At 46.2% G+C, this 17,406-nt stretch overlaps 1 protein-coding gene and 1 long non-coding RNA gene across 4 annotated transcripts in view; both read right to left on the bottom strand.

Annotated features, from left to right (window-relative positions):
- Positions 1 to 17,406, bottom strand: part of CACNA1H (calcium voltage-gated channel subunit alpha1 H) — a 398,455-nt gene that overhangs the window by 319,776 nt on the left and 61,273 nt on the right. The window lies entirely within an intron of this gene.
- The window catches only part of LOC308573137, a 58,636-nt gene continuing 48,877 nt past the window's right edge, over positions 7,648 to 17,406 (bottom strand). Inside the window, exon 2 of the long non-coding RNA XR_014001953.1 lies at positions 7,648 to 7,745. This is a non-coding gene — a long non-coding RNA (uncharacterized lncRNA). The remainder of the gene's footprint in view (positions 7,746 to 17,406) is intronic.

Genomic DNA, 17,406 nt, shown 5'->3' with positions numbered 1-17,406 from the left:
GTCCCATCCGAGGATCGAACCTGCAACCTACAAGTCACATCCATTTCTCCTTCTACCTTTGCCTCTGTCCCCATCCAGTTCGTGACTTTGGCTCCACCCAACCTCTTGAAAGTTGTCCATTAGGGGATGCAGCCCTTGGGCTCCAATGCATCCCTTCCCCTCTGCTCTGAGAAATGGTGTCAGAAATGGTCCTAAGTGCACAAAGCTACAGGAAGACAGCGACTCCTGATGGCAACCGAGCTTTAAGTGCACTTAACAACCTTGGTTCAAGATCAGCTTTTCCCAAGCAGAGGTGTGGACGAGCCCTTAGGTTCATTGATTTCAGTGGGTCTACTCTAACATAGTTGGATGCAACCCTATATCACTGCCATCTTGATTATGTAGTTTATAAACTGAATCCAACCCACCTACATACACTTCCTGCCTCTAGTTCAGCATTTCCCAAACTTGGGTCTCCAGCTGTTTTGGGACTACAACTCCCATCATCCCTAGCTAGCAAGACTAGGGGTCAGGGATAATGGGAATTGTAGTCCAAATCAGGTGGAGACCCAAGTTTGGAAAACGCTGCTCTAGTAGGTGGGAGTTCATCATTGCAGGGATTAGTCAATGGGGTCACCTTGGCTACCAACACCGACTTGGCTATTCTCCCTTTGTTGCAGCTGCTCAAAGCCTTTCTCCATCCTGAGCATGCAAATTTGCCCCATCCAGCGTCAGAATCTCAATTCTGCAGAGCACTGTGACAATAAATATGGGAAAGGCGAATTTATCGGTGGTTTCCAAGCAGGAAAACAAAGCCAAATTCAAGAGTCATGGTTGCAGTTCCTTGATTAAAACTTTAATTAGAGCCACCAGCTTATTCACAGTTTGCATCAGAGGTTTTAAAAGAATTTACTCTGCGCCCCTTTCCGTGCAAATAGGCTAAATACTCTTCAGAAATCAAATAAAATGGAGAAGGGGAGGTGGGTGGTGGGGAGAAAAATATTAAAAAGTTATTCCATGGGGGAATTGGCAAGTTGATGTTGACTGGAAAGGGAGAAAGGGCGTTTATGGCGCAAGCAATACTCAAGGTGGCATTTGGCAATGTCCGTTTAGCTGTTAGCAAAGATGAAGCTTTTTAATAAGAGCTGAGGCTGAAATAGCTTTCTTCTACTGCGAGCAGAGGGCGGGTAAGCCAGGCACCTCCTGCTGATAGACATTCTCCTGCTGACAAATCTAGCAACAACAGCATCCCTGAGAAGTTCAGAAGAAGAGGAGGATCTCAGGTGGCCCCCTAGATGTTGTCCCCCCAAGAGGAAATGCTTTGTCTCTGGGGATGAACGAATCTGTCAGTTTCAATTTATCTCAGTTTCCTTCCCCCCTAGATTTACATTCAATTTTCCCTGAATAATTTTTCTGCATGCACTTTTTAAATAAAATAAATGCAAAATCAAACAGAACAATCGCACAAAACAGGTGAAATAACCAGGTGATTATAACAAGCCTATAGAAATAAAAACACCATTAGCACAGAGGTCTCTTATTTTTCAGGTGGGTGAGCTGCATTTTCAGCAAAGCTTTGTTTCTGAAGCTCAGTACGCCTTCCTATTTCATTGTATCATCCACAGTCATTTATAGGCTGTTTGGGGGTGGGAGATTGGTTATATTCTGCATGCACATCTTACCCCCCCCCAAAAAAAAGTCTTGCTGGAAATCCATCACTGGACTTCAGTGCTAAATTTGTCCTAATATACACATATTTTTGGTGTGCAATTCTCCTTCCAGATGCACACATTTTTCCAAAGCATTATCTCCTATTACAACACATTTTGGTCTGTTATTTTCACAAATAGATACATTTTATGCACACTTTTCCCTAATGCACACATTTCTGCACAAATTATTTGGCTGGAGAACTGCATTGCAAAGTTCAGAAAACCACAAATTTTGAAGGGTGGCTGTGTTTCGGTTTGCCGAATTGTTTCCAAAAGTGCAAATTAGATAGGCCCATACTAGAATCCTAACCAAATTTCTCCCTCATCCCTAGCCCCCCCCCTAAAAGAGAGGGAACAGATTTGCAGACGATCTGCACATGTCAATTTACTTATTTCATTGCAAGTGTAGAAGCGATTACTCCACAGAAATGCGACGTGTCTCCATAAAGCAGGGAAGGTTGTGATCAGGCTACCTGTGTACCTGCTCGATCTAGTGTCCAGGTGAAACATCATGAGAACAGCTTCAAGGTCCTTCCTGCTTGGTCCTTAAATTGGACATGGCCTAGACAGCCCTCCAAATAGAGGACTGTACAGTAGGACACATGGTCACTCAAGGAGGAACGGACCATCTGTCAAGGCTCTCCACTTATTTTGGAAATTGCAGATTGGATGGATTTGTCTTGAAATGCATACTGAATCGAATTTCTCCACCACCACTACCTGCAATTCAGTTCTAATTTCATGGATGGCTATGTCCTACCTTCACTGCTGGAGGCAGTGAGCCTCATAACACCAGTTGCTGGGAATCACATTTGGGGAGAGTACTTGTCAGAGCTGCTTCCAGATCCTAGCTCACAGAGGATCGCGCTAGCCAGCGTTCACTTTATAAAAGTCTTTATTGAGTTACAGTTTCCATTCTCAAGCTGCTGCGTGCAGCTCTACGTCTTATGGGTTAGACCGGCGAAGCTCCGTCTGAGTCTCTGCCCCCTGTGCACCAGCTTACTAACCTAGCCTTACTCCACCTCTTCCGCCTGACCGTTCTTCTCTGGGTCCCTCTGCCCCCCGTGGTCTCTTCCTTCCGGGATTCTTCTGACGCTGACCCCCCGGACCCTCCTGTCTCCTTGCGCCGGGCTTTAGGACCTGGCTCCCTTTCCGGGCTGCTTACTGCGCCACCTTCCTGTGCATTTGAACTTGGCGCGCGCGCCCAACCTTCCACTTTCCTCAGAAGGTCGGTGGTTCGAATCCCCGCAATGGGGTGAGCTCCCGTTGCTCAGTCCCTGCTCCTGCCAACCTAGCAGTTTGAAAGCACGTCAAAGTGCAAGTAGATAAATAGGTACCGCTCCGGCGGGAAGGTAAAAGGCATTTCCGTGCTCTGCTCTGGTTCGCCAGAAGCGGCTTCGTCATGATGGCCACATGACCCAGAAGCTGTACGCCGGCTCCCTCAGCCAATAAAGCGAGATGAGCGCCGCAACCCCAGAGTCGGCCACGACTGGACCTAAGGGTCAGGGGTCCCTTTACCTTTACCTTCCTATTGTGCCAAGATCATGCTTTTGGGCTTCCCACAGGCATGCAATTGGCCACTCTGAGAAGTGGATGCTTGGCCTGGTCTAGCAGGGTTCTCCATATGTTTTTACGGTGGTAGGACACAAGGGAGAACCTTTCCTGACCATTTCAGTGAATATTGTGCCATTCGCTGAGACAAGAAAAAGCAGCACATTTGCTGTTCCCTGGTCTTGAACGAAAACTCACATCAAATCTCCAATAAGTGACCTGACATTGCCCTTCTCTAATGTCACATTTATCCGAGAAGAGTGAGAAGGGAATTCTCACTGGTGGGCTCGTAAGTTCAGAATAGCTCGAGAACCAGTTTCTGCGGTGTAACATGAGAGTCTTTTTGCCATGAACTCTGGAAATGCCATTCCAAAAGCCCCCTGGGGATCTAGCTCGGCCAGAGCTGAGGAGGTATTTTTTTGGGGGGTGGGGAATTACCAGACACAAATGTTCTGGAAGCTCATGGTTTTACAACCCTAAAAAGGTAAAGGACCCCTGACAGTTAAATCCAGTCACAAACAACTCTGGGGTTGCGGCGTTCATCTCACTTTACTGGCCGAGGGAGCTGACATTCGTCTGTAGACAGTTTTTCTGGGTCTTGTGGCCAGCGTGTCTAAGCTGCTTCTGGTGAAACCAGAGCAGCGCACGGAAACACCGTTTACCTTCCCGCCGGAGCGGTACCTATTTATCTACTTTCACTTGTGTGCTTTTGAACTGCTAGGTTGGCAGGAGCTGGGAGAGAGCAACGGGAGCTCACCCCATCACAGGGATTCGAACCGCTGACCTTCCGATCAGCAAGCCCAAGAGAAGAAGAAGAAGATATCCCGCTTAAGGAGTCTCAAAACGGCCAACATTCTCCTTTCCCTTCCTCCCCCACAACAAACACTCTGTGAGGTGAGTGAGACTGAGAGACTTCAGAGAAGTGTGACCAGCCCAAGGTCACCCAGCAGCTGCATGTGGAGGAGTGGGGAAGCGAACCCAGTTCACCAGATTACGAGTCCACCACTCTTAACCACTACACCACACTGGCTCAGTGGTTTAGACCACAGCGCCACCTGCGTCCCTTTTATAACCCTAATGGAGCTTAATCCAAGACCGAGGTTGTTTACAATCACCACTAGAAGAAGATGTCAATGTGAAAACTGATTGAGAAGACCATCGTTGACTCAGGAACCAGGTTTCTAGAATGGGTTGCTTCACAGCCCATGAAAATATTGCTCCCAGGAGCTCCAAAGCAAGCCATGGAAAAAGTAAATTCACCTTAACACCATGCTCCTTGAAGCAAGGCAAATAAGGTTTGGATGCCTGGAGAGTGCTCTTCAGTCCTGGAACAGTCAAGTTAACTTGGGAGGGTTACAAGTAGGCCCTTGAGATGACTGGAAACAGACCCCCTGTCCTGCTCAAAAAACCAGACATTCCACCTTATTTGTGCCGTGTGAGTGTTCAAGATTTGGATGCTCATAGAAAGCTCAGCTGCCAAATCTTTTCAGGCCTATCCGAGCGAGCTGTCTGCAAACGTGCTGGAGAGATGAGCATACCATCAAACTTTTTCCAACCCTAAATGGGGATGCGCATCTTCCGGCATGTTCTCCTGGATGAGTCAGGTGACCTATGTCTCACTTTGCCCCATGCAAAACACTTCTCATTTTTTAAGCGAGAGCGTGCAAGTACGCATGAGAGCTCGGCACCCAAAATGGCTGCCAAGGTCTCGCGTGAAAAACAGGATGTGATTCGACAAACCCAGGGAGTAGAAGGCTACTGATAGCTACTAGCCACGATGGCCATGCTCTGATTCCATGGGAGGGGAATGTTTGGGTCCTGCTTGTGAGTTTCCCTCACCGGCGTGGTGTAGTGGTTAAGAGCGGTGGACTCGTAATCTAATGAACCGGGTTCGCTTTCTCGCTCCTCCACATGCAGCTGCTGGGTGACCTTGGGCTAGTCACACTTCTCTGAAGTCTCTCAGCCTCACTCACCTCACAGTGTTTGTTGTGGGGGAGGAAGGGAAAGGAGATTGTTGGCCGCTTTGAGACTCCTTAAAAGGAGTAAAAGGCGGGATATCAAGTCCAAACTCCTCCTCCTCCTCCTCTTCTTCTTCAGGTTGGCCACTGTGAGAGCAGAACACTGGACTAGGTGATGGTGGTGTTGGTGGTGAATGGGCTGGTGGCCTGATCCAGTAGGCTCTTCTTACGTTTTTAGAGAGAAAACATGATCTAGGGCTTTCTGTGTCTCGTGGAAATATTAACTGAACTATTACACCATGGATTGAAGGAGATTACCAACCAGTGGGTTCCATTTTGCACACAATTAGGATCACGTGTTTGCTCCATGTTAATAGGCATGCACATCATAGAAGACATGTTAGGTTAGGCAGAGAGACAGTGTGGCATAGTGGTTAGAGTGTAGGGCTAGGACTCTGGAGGGTAGTGTTCAAATTGCACTTGCCCAAGGAACTCCTTGGGTGGCCTTGGGCCAGTCACGGTCTCTCAGCCTACCTCACAGGGTTGCTGTTGGGATTAAATGAGGAAGGGGAGAACCATGTACACCACCTTGAGCTTCTTGGAGAAAAAGGTGGGGTGTAAATGAAATACAGTACATGCAATAAATCAGTGGTGACCAAACTTGGCCCTCCAGCTGTTTTGGAACTACAATTCCCATCATCCCTGACCACTGGTCTTGTTAGCTAGGGATGATGGGAGTTGTAGTCCAAAAACAGCTGGAGGGCCAAGTTTGGCCACCACTGCAATCAATCAATCAATCAATCAATCAATCAATCAGTTCAATCCACACTTCTCAGAATTTTGTGATGCAGTTCTCCAGTAAAACAATGTGTGAAAAAAATGCACACGCTAAGGTTAAGCATGCATAAAAAGGGATGTAGTGAAAGGAACATATGAAATCACTTGGAAAAAGGACTTGTGTAAAATTGTGAGCGGCAAAATTGCATGCCAAAAAAGATGTCTGATAGGAGACACATGCACTATACTGCTGGTGAAATTTCACAATAACCGTTGCTGATGCCGAAACTTGAGATTGCATAGTGGAGAAACCAGGGGGGAAAGTGCAACTGACCATTTTGTCTATCCTTACAGATTGCGACCACTCTTATGGGAGGGCAAAAGTGAATAATAAAAATAATAATAAATCATCGTTTTGGAAACAAGAAAACAATCCAGCACATTTGCTCTCTTGTCTTGGGCCTTCAAGATAAATGAAGTTCATGCTGTACTCGGCTGCATATTTCCAGCGTGCGGCTGTCACAACATCGCAAAACCACCTCCTTTGCTTGGCTGCCTGGCCTTCTTGGGACTGTCAATTGCAAGGAGAGAAGTTTACCTTTCTGCTAGCACTGTCAACTTGGCATGGGTAAGGGAGAGAGATTAAACGCAGCCTCTGAGCAGACGCCGCTGGGGTGGAGAGAGGACGGTCTGATCTGCATTGCTCCATGCTGATTTTACAGCATGCGTGGCTGGTAGAACAGCTACCCTTTGACTCCTAGTAAAATTAGCACGTTGATATGGAAAGCACTGAAGGAGAATGAGCTACCCAGGCCCACTGTTTCAAGTCCTGGCTATGCTATTTGCTTGTTCCTCCCATCCATTGAGAAAAGGAGTGCATTTTCCATGCAAAAGTGACCAGGCAGCCATATTAAGAGGCCTGGGCAGCAGTATTGAATGCACGCCTGGGAGAAAGCATATCAATCAGGACCATAAATAGTTGTGATCTTTGGAAAGGGCAAGGTTGACCCCACAGGATCAACAGCTGATGCACCCAGTCTCAATAACAGGGAGAAGATTGGAATATTGCAGTATTCACTCATCCAAAGTTGCATTGGTGGTGCTAGACTTGTAATGTTGGCTGTGCACACCATCAAAGGAGGAGGCGCTTTCTCTCTAGTGTCAATCATTAACAGAAGCCAACAGGCAGGAATCTGCCTTATACCAAGGCCACATCTATACCATGTGTTTCAAGCACTATTGTTCCACTTTAAACACACATGGCTTCCCTCAAGGAATGCTGGGAAGTGAAGTTTGTTAAAGGTGCTGAGTGTTGTTAGGAGGCCCCTGTTCAACTACAATTCCCAGCATTCCCTGGTAACAGGGATTGGTTGTTGAACCACTTTGGGAACTGGACAACTCCTCGAAAGATTCCATCAACAGTGTCTCCGGATAATTTTACACATCACTTGGGAAGACAGGCGAACTAATGCCAGTGTACTGGAAGAAGCAAAGATCACCAGTGTTGAAGCAATGATTCTTCAACATCAACTTCATTGGGCTGGTCATGTTGTGCGGATGCCTGATGGTCGTCATCCAAAGCAACTACTCTATTCCGAAGTTAAAAACGGAAAGCGTAATGCTGGTGGTCAACAAAAGAGGTTTAAAGACTGTCTCAAGGCAAATCTTAAAAAATGTAGTATAAACACCAACAATTGGGAAACACTGGCCTGCGAGCGCTCCAGTTGGAGAACAGCCTTTACCAAAGGTGTCATGGACTTTGAAGACACTCGAACTCAGGACGCAAGGGAGAAGCATGCTAAGAGGAAGGCACGCTTGGCAAATTCACACCGTGGTCAACTCCCACCCGGAAACCAATGTCCCCACTGTGGAAGGACGTGTGGATCCAGAACTGGCCTCCACAGTCACTTATGGACTCACTTTTAAAACCTCGTTAATGGAAGACAATCTGACTCAGCTATGAGTGATTGCCAAAGAAAGAAAGAAGAACCCTAACAGCTCTCAGTCCCCTTATCTAGAATGTGGCCATCTGAGCTTTGTGTGTGCTGCTCACCCCCATGACACAGCCAGGTCCCATTCCTAGGTCTCAGGTTACATCTTGAAATTCGAAGGGTCTGGGATAATCCTGACCTCGCAGCCCTACTAGTGAGATGTTCTCCAGAGAGCTCAGTGGTAGAGCATCTGCTTTGCATGCAGAAGGTCCCAGCTTCAGTCCCCGGTCGCATCTCCAGTTGGGCTCTCTGTATATCTCCTACCCCTAACCCTGGGAAAGCCACTGCCAGTCAGTTTAGAGAATACTGAGCTGGGTGGACCAATTCTCTGACTCGGCATAAGGCAGCTTCCTATGTACATGTGTAAGAGATGAACTCTGACTCAGGTGCTGTTAACGGAAAAATCCGAGGCCTCCCTTGGACAAAAACAAAGACACCAACCAGGATTACTTGGAGCAAAACAGCAGCCTGTAGGCTTGGCCTTTATTGATCTGTTGCAACAGGGTGCTCCCCTCACCCACAGGAGAGAGGAGGGACCCAGAAAAATGGTGTGCAAGCCCTTATAAAGACTTTTGAAATTGCCACCCTGTAGATCAAGAGCACCCCCAGAAACATCATACATACATCACAGAAGGGGTGTAACCTAAGACCACCCCTCAGATACATCACACCTACATCACAGAAAAGGCGGTCTAAAACAGAAATTTGAATATTGTTTTTCTCCTGTTGTTGTTTATCTCCTGTCTGGCAGATTACTTGATTGGATTGCCTGGGGAGCCTGGCCATTCTTTTGTAGTGATAAATACTTAGTTCCTGGGCCATGTCACAGGCTCACACCCTATTAAAACACAGACAGGATTTGTGAAGGAAAAGGCAATGGGGAGGCTTTTCCAGTTTGACCTTGCAGAGAAAACATTTGCTCAGTTTAGGAATCAAAATGGTTCCAGGTTGGCCTTCCTGTGCTGATCTATGTATGTGCTTGGTTGGTACACTTATGAACATTACCATAAAATTCCTATCACAGTGAAGGGAACCTTTGGTCCTCCAGATGTTGTGCAGAACAAGTCCCAGCAGCAGCAGCAAGCATGGCCAATGACCAGGACTGATGGGAGCTGTAGATCAGCAACATCTGGAGGTCCAAAGGCTCATTCACACCTGTTCTCAACTGAACGATTACCCCAATGAATACATGTCAAAACATTGCACCTTAAGCAGGCAAATACAATGCAGGCCTGCAATTTTCTTTGTTCCCACAAACTACAAGTCATTTCTGAGGGGGGAAAAATTGAGGGGAAATTGCATTTGGGTGCAGTGGCGAGGAAGCAGAGTTCTCAAAAACTTTTGACATGTCCTGTGTCTCCTCAGAGGCTAAAAATATCCCTGGTATTTACAGCAGAGTAGCCTGCCTGGTTGAGGGGGGGAAAAAGAGAAAGTGTTTTAAAAGTGAAATTGGCTGGATTCCTTGCTAAATTGCCATTGCTATTCCTCTGTTGAGAGACGTCCTCTTCTCTCAAACATTGTGCCGTCTAAATTGGATGTTGAAGGCAAAAATGTGGGGGCGTGAAGTCACTGGGAAGAGTTCTCCCTGGAGAAATCTCCCCCGTGCTTAAGGATTCATATATTCTTTGTCTCAGTCATTTGGTATAGCAAACTGCGGGCATTTTTTTTAAAATGGTCACGGAGCGGCTCCGTCAGGTGGAAAACTCTTCTGGGCTCCAGCTCGCAGGCTGTTGACAAAGAAAAGTGCCAGAGACTGAGGGAAATGATTAAGTGAAGGGAAAGATCTCTTAGGCTGCAAAGCCTTAACACACTGACTAGGGAGCATCCCCCATGGACTATAGTGGGACTTACTTCCAAGTAGGCATGCTTAGGGTTGGCCTGTCTGATCTTTTATTTAAAAATGGCTCACATCTGTGCTATCATGTCCTTCCCTGTTCGCAATAGTATCACAGAAACACAGAATTTGCAGAGCTGGAAGGGACCCTACAAGAAAGAAGATTCCACCTAAACATTAGGAAGAACTTCCTGACAGTAAGAGCTGTTCGACAGTGGAATTTGCTGCCAAGGAGTGTGGTGGAGTCTCCTTCTTTGGAGGTCTTTAAGCAGAGGCTTGACAACCATATGTCAGGAGTGCTCTGATGGTGTTTCCTGCTTGGCAGGGGGTTGGACTCGATGGCCCTTGTGGTCTCTTCCAACTCTATGATTCTATGATTCTATGATTCTATGACCCTGAGGGCCATCTGTTCCACTGCCCCTGCAATGCGGGAAACACAGCTAAATAATTCCTGAGAGTTGGCCATCCAAACACTGTCTAAAAGCACCCTGTGATGGATGCTCGTTCAGGTTCGCTATGCAATAGATGCAGCTCTCTTTGGAAATGTAAAGAAAGGGGAGGTATCTTCTTCCACATGTGGTGGACTTGCAAAGAGCTAAAGGCTTTCTGGGAAATGGTACATAATGAGTTAAAGAAAGTGTTTAAAAATACTTTTGTTAAAAGAACCAGAAGCCTTTCTATTGGGTATAGTGGGTGAAGGGAAGATAAAAGACTGTTTATGTATGTAACAACTGTGGCAAGGATTCTTTTAGCCCCAAAATGGAAACAACAAGAAGTACCAACGAAAGAAGAGTGGCAGATGAAGATGACAGGCTTTGCAGAACTGGCGAAGCTGACAGGAAAAATCCGAAACCAGCAAGATCAAGTATTCCAAAAAGACTGGAGTAAATTCATACAATGTCTGAAAGATCAGTGTGAGCAATTAACATCACTAGCAGGGTTGTCTGAAGACTTGTAATGAGAAATTTTCTATCTTTCTATATTTATTTAAATTTTTGAGATATTCTGAAATGAGTGTAATTAGATTTGGAAAATGTATAAATCGCAATGATGCACAGTGGTACCTCGGGTTACAGACGCTTCAGGTTACACACGCTTCAGGTTACAGACTCCACTATCCAGAAATAGTATCTCGGGTTAAGAACTTTGCTTCAGGATGAGAACAGAAATCGTGCTCCGGTGGCGCGGCAGCAGCAGAAGGCCCCATTAGCTAAAGTGGCACCTCAGGTTAAGAACAGTTTCAGGTTAAGAACAGACCTCCAGAATGAATTAAGTTCTTAACCTGAGGTACCACTGTAAAGGTTAATTTTGAAAGCCATGAGACGGGAGGGAAGGAAGTTGATAGGCTCTAAGAGCCAAGGCGGTATAGTGGATAAAGATGATGTGAATGTATAATATTAAATGGAAAATAAATAAAAATTATATTTTAAAAAATGATGCAGCTCTCCCATCCAGATTATCAAAGCATGGGAAAGCACTGGATTTAGGGAGCAGAAAGGGTGGAACAGCAGTTGTTGAAGGAGAACACGGCATGGGCAAGAGGAAAACAGGCATGAAGGGTTTGCAGTTAACACTTAATCAAGGTGTGGCTGGGTCCAGAGTCTGGCAGTGGGACCCCTCTGCTCAATCCTAGACCCTGCCACTCACACCAGTCTGATACCAAGGGGTTTTGGATTTGGTCTGGCAGTGGGACACCTTTGTCCAACCCTACTCTCCTCCCCAGCCTAACATTAAGGTTTCTGGGTTGCTCTGTTACTCATAGATAAGAATGACGAGGACTGCAGCTTTGCAGAAATCACTCAGCATCACAGCAGTGTAAACTAGACTTCTGTTCTGCCACGGGCATCTCTCCAGCCTGCTTTCTGCTCTTCCAGTTTTGTCTTTTACTACTGGTTTAGATTCCCTCCCCCTGCTACTTTATAGCTCCAAACTCACAAAATTAATGGCCCTCAAACTTTTATTTAACTGTCAGCATACAATGGTTGTCAACCCACAATGCCTGATCTTTTAAATTTCTATTTTATAGGGTCTGCTTCTTTTCTTTCTGCCTTTGAGGGATAGTTGATGTGGAAAGCTTTATTGCCAGGGCAAAGCAAAGGGGTTCACTCTCATTTGAAGAGTTCCCCTCCACTGGTGACACTTCAGAGCCCTATTTCATGATGCTCTAGGACAATGTGAGATGGGCTCAGCCAGGTGAGTTGAAGCTGATCAGGGAATGGGACGGCTGCTGGCTTGATGGTCAGATAAGACCCTGAGAAAGCTCAAAAGTGAAAACTGGGCATTTCTTGCTCCAAGAAGAGCAAGTCTTCTTGCTCTTTCTACTTGTTCTAATTTGGAATTACAAGCTGGAAACTGGAGTACCAGCAAGGAGAAGAGAATTGTGTGCTTTCCATGGGCATCTGGCTGGGCACCGCGAGAGTAGGATGATAGACCAGATGGGCCACTGGCCTTATCTAGCAGGTTCCTCCTATGTTATGTTCTTAGATGGATGCTGAGGAAAGGCCTACTTGAACAGCTTTTAAAGCTTTTAGAAGAACTTGTGGAGGGGAAATGCTGTCGATGGCCATTAGTCATGATGTCTATGTATCAGAAACTTCTACGTGCCTCTGAAGACCACTTCTTGGGGAGCATCAGTAAGATAAAGTCGTCGTGCTAATGTCTTGTTTGTGGGCTTCCAAGAAGCATTTAGTTGGCCACCATGAGAAGAGGATGCTGGACTAGGAGGTCTTGGCCTGATTCATCAGGGTCCCCTTGACGTTAAGTGGGTTCAGCTCAAGATACTTATTGTTGGTGAGATCTTCTCACAGCTCCCATGCATGCCACTAGTCAACTTACTTGGGAAAAGTCCAAAAAAATCAATTCTGATAGAGAAGCACGTACGCTTTTATTTCGAGAGGTAGAAAACATAAAGCCAGGAGTCCACTCAACTGCTCAGAAGAAATACACCTTCTTCCGCCTCCTACGAACACAAGTATGCTTGAGTGATTGACAAGCTCCCTGGGCAATTTTTGTTGAAGTTCTTAAAAAAATCAAAATCAATCATTTTAAGGGAAATTGAATAAATGAAATGACTTCCATTTAAGCATATTAGGTTACACAGCTATGGATTTCTTACTCTTATGAATGGTTATTGTCCCTGCCCTCCTCCAAAGTACACATTTCTGAGTTATGGTATGACTCATATTTTAAAGTAAGCATGGAAAGGCAGAGATCTGAGAAACTCTGGATGAAGGAGGGGTGAAAGAATATTCCACTGCACTCAATACTAATGCTTCTGAACACATGAAAGTGGAGATCTGGAGAAAGGGTGTTTCAAATTCTCCTACCATTTTGGCTGATGAGTCTCACCCTGCACACAAACCTTCCCGATTCCAAAATCCTGAATGCAGTGGTTTTTTTTTGGATGTAGCATGTTGGGACCAAGAAAGGGGAATAAACTCATCTACTTCTCAAACTGAAACACAGCCAGCTTTTGGAACGGGTCCTTCCCTGAATTTTGTAATGCAGTTCTCCAGCCAAACAGCACTTACAAAAATGCACACAAGGCACAAATTAGGGGGAAACTCCATGCTGAAATATAGATCAGGGGAGCTTGCTTGCAAAACTGCAGACAAATGTGCTCATCTGGAGAAATTGTTGTTATTATTTATTAAATTTCTATACCGCCCGTCATCTGAGGATCGCAAAGTGGTTTACAATACAATATAAAAACACAAAACTGCACAGTGGTATTTATTTATTTATCTATTTATTTACCACCCATCTGACTGGATAGCCCTAACAACTCTGGGCAGCTTCCAACATATTAAAAATATTAAGCACAGTAAAACATCAAACATTAAAAGTTTGCTTTGTAACAAACAAAAACAATACTACCCCAACAGTATTCTTCTTCTTCTTCACACTGACAATCTGGTGAATTTTCATGAGGGTACACACACAAAATCACACGAGTGTGGATTGCTGCAGCAATGTGGAGAACTGAATTTAAGCCTAGAAAAATGAGAAACCAGAATGGACAGATTCATGGATCTCTAGCTGTGACAAAGAAGACAGGCTCCGCTTCTTCCTTTATTCAATGGGCCCAAGGCAAACAAGCATGAATGGTAGGAATCCAACAGAGTTTTTGTACCTTCCGCTTTGTGGATAGAGGGGCAGTTTACCTACACTGCAAAATCACAGGGTTCAGCTCATCCTGAACTTCAAGGTTGCAGCGGGATAGTGAGGGAAAGGAGGCACATTTAATTTGTCTCTGCTCTTTTAAAAGGAAACACGAGAGAGAGAGAGAGAGAGAGAGAGAGAGAGAGAGAGAGAGAGAGAGGTGGGCATGCCCGGGAATTTGCTTAATCTACATTCCAGCCAGGCAAAAACACTCTAAGAGCATATGGCCTGTGAAAAGCAGAGTAGCTTGGGGAGGGGCCCAGGGACCAAAGAGAGAGCCATGGGGGCCACATTTGGCCCATGGGCCTGTAGAAACCCAACCACGCTGTAGGGCAGCATGGGGGACCTTTCATCCTCCAGATGAGGCTGAACTACATCTCAAACTTCCTCCGTAGCTCCCCTCTGAAGCAAGGTGGCCCAAGATCAGAAGACAGAACTGGCATGGGCTTGTGACTCAGGTGTGTGGGACTTTTGGAATGCCAGATGTTACTTGACTTTTGGAATGCCAGGTGTTACTGGACAACAGCTCCCAGCATAGCCATCGGCCAGGGTTGTTTTTCATCAACATCTGGAGGGCCAAGGGTTCCTCACACCTGTGAGACAGCTTGCTGGGTTGCTACTGCCCCATCCCAAACCCTTCACCCAGTTTCTTTTGAATCAGAAGCTGGCAAACCAGAGACACACTCCCCAAAACAGGAGCTAATAGCAGCCGCCGCCCGCGAGGCTGTGAGAAGTCACAGCAGGGCAGAAGTCCGGAGTAGATGCAGCCAGGAAGTCAATTTGGCCTTTAACATGATTAGCCCGCTTTCGGATCGATAGGCTCTGAACAAAGAGAGAGCCCTGTAAAAGGACTCGGGGAATGAACTTGTCAATGTCGCTCCTGGAAGAAATAAAGATTCCATTGGTTGCAGCCCATCCTTATGGACTTTTCTTTATTACATGGAGCACCGTGGACGCACGATGCTCGGTGATTTAATGTGCTATGCAAAGTTTGAGCCATGCATTTTTACGAACGAGAACGGGGGAGGGGGGAGAGGCAGGGGCAGGCAAACTACTCTCGCGCAGCCTGCCTTATTTTCTCTGATTAAAGTCTCCAAGTGTGTTGGGAGACCTAAACAATGAGTGATTAGCATGCAGAATAATAAAGCTCCAATTTATACGTCTCGGAGGATTGCGCCCAACAAATGTCAATTACACCACTGCGTGGCGTGTGTGTTCGAATGCATTTATTTCGCATCCTGGGCTGGATCGACCTCCCTCCCCACAAGGATTTGCCATCCAGGAGAGGAAATGAAAGGCAATGGAAGAGGCCGCCGGCAAAGCAGGGACAGAGAAGTGGCGAGCCTTCCTCTCTTTAACAGCACAGTGAACGACTGCGTGAAAAGAGACCAGGGAAACAAAACCATACAGATCAAAGGGGCCAGTGTGGTTTGATTAGATTCCGTAGAAAGGAAAACAAGAGAAGTATGAATAATGAACGGGAACAAAATGGAGGGAATAGATCCACATTTTTAAGAATGTATGAGCCATAACAGGTCTAACTCTGGATTAGGGTTGTCAGGTCAGGAGCCCTTAGACTTCAGGGCCCAAATCTGAGACCTAGGAGTGACCTCTGGTGATGTCTAAAGGCAGGCCCTGGAGATGGAGGTTAATTGGGAGAGGGGAGAGGAGGAAAGCAGACCACCCAGAGTGTATATGCTATAATTTGCAGCCAGCTCATTCTGGGGAAGAAACCCGCAAGCTGCTTGCACAGTCCCCTTGACATTTTCTTTTGTTATTATAAATGCCCTCTTGCCCACCTGGAGAGTCAAGCTCTTCCCCTGACACCCAGAGAGGGGCAGGCAAACTTGGAGACTTCGTGTCGGACTTGGAGGTCTGGCAACCCTGCGAGTGGGGTGGGCACTGCTGTGCTCAGGTCCTGCTCACAGGCTTCCCATGCACATCTGATTGGCCACTGGGAGAACGTGAAGTTGGACTTGACGGGCATTTGAACTGATCCAATATGCTCGTCTTACGTTTCTATGTGGTTATCCGCCTCTAGAATGGGGCTATGCTTAGTAGGTTCATTCGCTGTCACTTTTAGGCCAACCGTTTCTGCTTTGTTAGTTGTGATCACGTTAAATAACAACAACAACAACAACAACAACAACAACAACAACAATAATAATAATAATAATAATAATTTATTTATGTCCTGCCCTCCCCAGCCGAAGCCGGGCTCAGAGCGGCTAACAACAATAAAAGTAACACAGCATTCTAAAATCAATTCATTCTAAAATCAATTCAAAATCAAATTAATGGCAACCATTGGGCTAGAGTTCTCTGAGGATTACCAAAGGAGGGGGTCAGACTGTGCCTTGGCCAAAGGCCTGGTGGAACAGCTCTGTCTTGCAGGCCCTGCGGAAAGATGTCAAGTCCTGCAGGGCCCTAGTTTCTTGTGACAGAGCGTTCCATCAGATTGGGGCCACAGCCGAAAAAGCCCTGGCTCTGGTTGAGGCCACCCTAACCTCTCTGTTTTTGTTTGAAAAACACCTCCAAGGTGTTTTGGTTTGGTTTGACGTAAGGTCCTCCGTGGGGCATACCAGGAGAGGTGGTCCCGTAGGTACGAGGGTCCTAGGCCGTATAGGACTTTAAAGGTTAAAACCAGCACCTTAAACCTGATCCTGTACTCCACCGGGAGTCAGTGCAGCTGCTATAGCACCAGGTGAATGTGATCCCGTGGTGAGGACCCCGTAAGGATTCTCGCCATGGCATTCTGCACCCACTGGAGTTTCTGGGTCAGTCTCAAGGGCAGCCCCATGTAGAGTGAATTACACATAGAGTGAGATTCTTAATGTTTGCATTTATAATCTGTCAACCACTTTGGGCGACTCCTCTGGGAGAGGGAAAAGCGGAGCATCCATTTAAATAAATATATATATAAACCCTATATTAGGGGTTAAAAGGAGACAAAAGAACGTTTCGTGAGTTATACAGAAGACGTCGATTTGGTTCGGAGGATGGCTCCAAAATGGAATATTTAGAAAGTGCACCAGGAAGGATTTGCAAAGTCCTGTTTGGTTAGGACACTCTTGCATCGTGGCCAGGCAAAGAGACTTCTCATTGCTCTCAGACCCAACAGACATGCCTCGTAGGAATTCATCTCCCTGCATAGATTCCGCTTCTACATTAGCTAGGCAAGAGCAGTTCTCCCCCACTTGCCGCCACCCTGATACAATCTACCACACAGTAATAAGAGAGGTGCCAGACGGATTGACTAACGGAGGTTCCCTGTCTAGCCGGACAGTCTTGCAGAGACATCATCAAACCCAGATCCAAAGGCTTCGCGGAACCATTATCACATTTCCAGACATCATACCCTTTCTCTGTCTCTCAGCCATTTTCACTTTGCTTTTGTCTTTGGAAAGGCATATCATGTTCCTCTTAGAAAACACACCAGGGCT

Source organism: Podarcis bocagei (assembly GCF_964188305.1).
Source record: "Podarcis bocagei genome assembly, chromosome: 14".
NCBI lineage: Eukaryota > Metazoa > Chordata > Lepidosauria > Squamata > Lacertidae > Podarcis > Podarcis bocagei.
This window is presented reverse-complemented; position numbering and strand designations above follow the sequence as displayed.